Source organism: Uloborus diversus, chromosome 7 (genome assembly GCF_026930045.1).
Source record: "Uloborus diversus isolate 005 chromosome 7, Udiv.v.3.1, whole genome shotgun sequence".
Classification (NCBI taxonomy): domain Eukaryota; kingdom Metazoa; phylum Arthropoda; class Arachnida; order Araneae; family Uloboridae; genus Uloborus; species Uloborus diversus.
In genome coordinates, this window is record NC_072737.1 from 17,524,627 (window position 1) to 17,528,764 (window position 4,138).

The window sequence follows — 4,138 nt, forward strand, 5'->3', positions numbered from 1 at the left end:
CGACTTATCGGCAGTTTGACTTAACACTACTTTCCGTTTTAAAGGTTTTAATATTAAAAACCATCAAATATTTTAATTTTTACGTATGCATAACAGATAGAATTACAGAACTTAAAAGTTTTTCGCAATATGTAGTTTCTCCATGAAGAGTTCTGAAGACAAAGTTGTATTTGGTCTTAAACATCTCTATCCACCCAGAACTGGCGTGGAAATTTTTTATATAGCAAAATTCATTGCTTTCTCACGCAGCAAAGACCCACTTATAGGAATGTCATGGCCTTGATTTTGATACTTCTGGAACCCCTTGAACAGAGTTGATTCTACTTCAGGAAAGGTGTACATCTTCATTCGTTTCAAATTCGGATTCATGGATTCGTACCACTTTTGAAGAATCTTTCTTTTTGATTGTTGGATTCCATTCGATGTCATAAATAGAAATTAACTATACTTTCTAAATCTAAGGTTTTTAGCTTTCGCTTAGACATCATTAATAGTAAAGACAAATCTCTCTCACTCTTTCTCAAGAACTTATCAGCAAATGATCGAACTAAAGAATGAAGGGGAACGCATCTTAACTTAGGTCAGATTTTAAATAAAGGTACGATCAGTTAAGTTGACAGCTTAAAGGCAGATTTGTAGTCAAGCAACATGTCTAAGTGTAAAAAATAGAGTAATGCAAAAAAAAAAAAAAAAAAAAAAAAAAAAAAAAACAAGCTATACTCATTTCAGCACATGTAACTCCTTTATTGCACATTGACTCAACAAGTGTTCTCCTTGCTTTAGATACTAATGTGCAGGAATTCTTGTCATCTTTGAAAAAACTTCGAGTTAAAGGAAGTTAACTTCGAGATATTCAGATTAATTAGCATGGAATTTAAGACAAAGGGATCAGGACTTGATAAAACTTCGAGTTATAGTAATATTCGAGTTATCGCGAACTGACTGTATATACAAAACTCTGCATTTTGAGGCCTGACGAGGGCAATTAGAACTAGAAAAATACGAGAGAAAAATAGACAAACAAAAACTTAGTTATACAATTTTGCAAATTAAGTTCAGTTGCGCTTCAGTAACTTTTAAATGAGGACATCAAAATTACTCCCAAAAAGCAATTTTTCTAAAAATTCAAGAAAGAAGAAAGCAAGTTCAAGAAAAAATATTAGTAACGGAAGTAACTTTAAATAAAACATGTGTAAAGAGACAAAAGACAGATAACTAGAAGAAATATAAATCAATAACAATTGAAAAATTAAGAAGCAGGGAGGTTTTTAAAATTTGTTAACTACAGCAGAGGAGCACTGCCGTGTGCAGGTAAAGGGCAGTAACTGCAAATTTTTCATTTTTCATTTTTGTCATCGATTGTACGTATTGTACAAGCTCACTTACTTGGTTTCCGCTGAAAAAAAGTCGCGAAAAAAACGTCTAATTCCAACATTTCCCTACTGTTAGTATTGAATCCAAAACGCGTTTCTTAAAATATCTCGAAAACTCATTTCTGCAGCTACTGCCGTTTACCTGCACATGGCAGAGCACTCATCAATTTGCAACAAGAAACTATCGTGAAAATATAAATTTGGAGGTCAAAAAATTTGCTCAAATATCAAAACATAAAGTTAAATTGCTAAAAACATGGGAGGATCATTAAGAATTGAAAAGGTTGTGAAAAATAAATTGTAAAGTGGCCCCAAAGCAGAATACTACTAAATTTGCGACATACGTCGCAGAACAGAATCCCGAAGGTGCAGAAAAATTCTCTATTCAAATGTGAAAGGAAAACTGACAAATTTTCTACAGAAATTCTGCAAATTTCAGTGAAATATCTGCAGAAGATCTGCAGAAGCTACAGTAGCGAAAATTCTGCAGAAACTGCGGTGCAGAAAATCTGTAGAAACTGCAAATTTTCTACAAATATCTTCGAACTCAAGATAGAATTTTGCCGAAGTTCTGCAAATTTCTTAAAATGAGAAAAAAAATCTAAAATTCTCTCAAATTACGATAATTTGGTGGAAAGCTCGCGATGTTGCATTCAATAAGTCCTTTGTAGGACTTTCCCAATCGATCTTCATCAACTGCAATTTCCTCCATACACATATGTTTTGGAAACATGCCAACATTGAAACATGAACATAGGCGGAAATTGCGTGTCTTGTTTGAGATTTCAATCCCTTTGCTTCCAGAAAATATTTCAATAAGGAAGTTGCAACTTATTAAATGTTCATATTTTGACTATTGGATATTGTTAATTGACCCTCAGAACTAAAAAATTCACCATCGCCGAATTTTAAAACACCGTGATTGATTTTTAATGAATTTTTAAAAATCCACACGCAAAAGTGTGCTCTTCTGAAACGTCACGAGCTTACGTCACAGGGCATTAATGGGCAGCCTTCTGCCGAAGATCCCTTGTTTTCGCTAGGGACATTTTGAGCGCGCTGATATTTTTATTTTTTAGAAATTCAATAATCCTTTTGAACACACTATGGAGGCCGGATTCATTAAAGCACAATCTAACTAATCTTCCTCAAGTAACATCAATGATGATATTCGAATATTTCCGAGAGGATGAGAGGTTTAATGTTCCAGAAACGCGAGGAGTTAAATGCGAGGAGATAAGCCTTTTACGTTTCGTCTTCGAAGCCAACTGCATGTCCTTCGGCTTCTCCCGTATCGGAAGAGCACATGACGTCACTTCCTATGCCATTTGAAGTCACATGCGCTTGAACTTTAAAAATTAATTTAGAAAAACTACTTATTGTATCGCAAAAAAATTTTCACCTATGATGTTCATACATGTTACTCTATCATATAAAAATAAAATTGGAAAATCGAAAACTTCCCTATTATTTAGAAAGATTTGAAGAAAGTTTATTATATGCATTATTATTATGTATTATTATATGTTATATTATTATGTACTATATGTATTATGTATTTATATGTTTATTATGCTTATTTAGAAAGTTTATTATATGCGACGAAAACTCGTTGCATTTTATTTATTATTTCAGCAATTTCTTTATTTTGTAACAATATTTTAATTGCTCCTTCATGATACTTAAAATTAACCAAAAAACTGGTTTGACACCTAGGTTCGGATTTTTATAAAATTTTGTATCTTTGCTCTTTCTATGCATTTTAGAAAGCATATAAACTATTTTTGGAGAATCTCCATCGGTTTAGGCTTGAAAACTCGTTAAAATTTTTTTTTAATGTATAGTTTTCATGATCAACTAATTTTCCAAATTCAGAGCTCTTTAATTAGTCATTTGGTTGAAAGCTGTGATGTTTCCGGAAATATCTCATTTGCACAGCAACAGTCCAGTTTTTAAAAAAAAAAACACCTATATGAAACGATTTCGATTTTTGGCACCCAATTCGTGGAAAATGTCACATTTTTCGGGTACAATATTTGAAGAACTAGCAGAACAATTTTAATCAAATGATGCTACGTTGCAGAACATCGTAAAGTATTCAGCTTTGGGGTAAAGTGGGAGATTCAGCTGAAAAGCAAGTTTTTTGCCAAAACCGGAAGGTTTGGTAACTCTGGATGGCATTTGAAAGAATTTTGAAGACCTCTTCTGCTATCACTGAATTATGTTCTTCAGACAATATCGAAAACAGAGGAAAACCTGTCACTCAGAAAAATATCACTTCAATTTGATATTTACCCACAATTTAACGGAATAGTTATAATATTTTCAGAGAAAGAAACATAAAATTTAAAACTATTCACTTAAAACAGGTTTTTAAGCAAGAAAAAACCAAACTCTGTGTACAATTGCAGCAAATGAGTTTTATTGCTAAAGAGGTATGAGAATGACATCAAAATCATCCCCATGGAATCCCAAATCATCAACTGTTGGCAAAAAATACGTAAAATGAATTTGAAAGGTAAATTATGCTTGAAATCGCACTTACTTTAATGCATTTTATAGGGGCAGACAAGGTATCCCTGTCACAATTTTCGCCAAACAAGCCTTCCATCTTTCCGATTTTACGTCACCTAAAAAACAAACAATATAGTTTTATTGAAGTTACTATCGAACAAGAAACAATGATGGTTTTAAATGTTAATTTACCGGAAAATTAAGTGAAGCACATGTTAAAAAGAGCATGCAATTCTAAAATTTTACTGCTG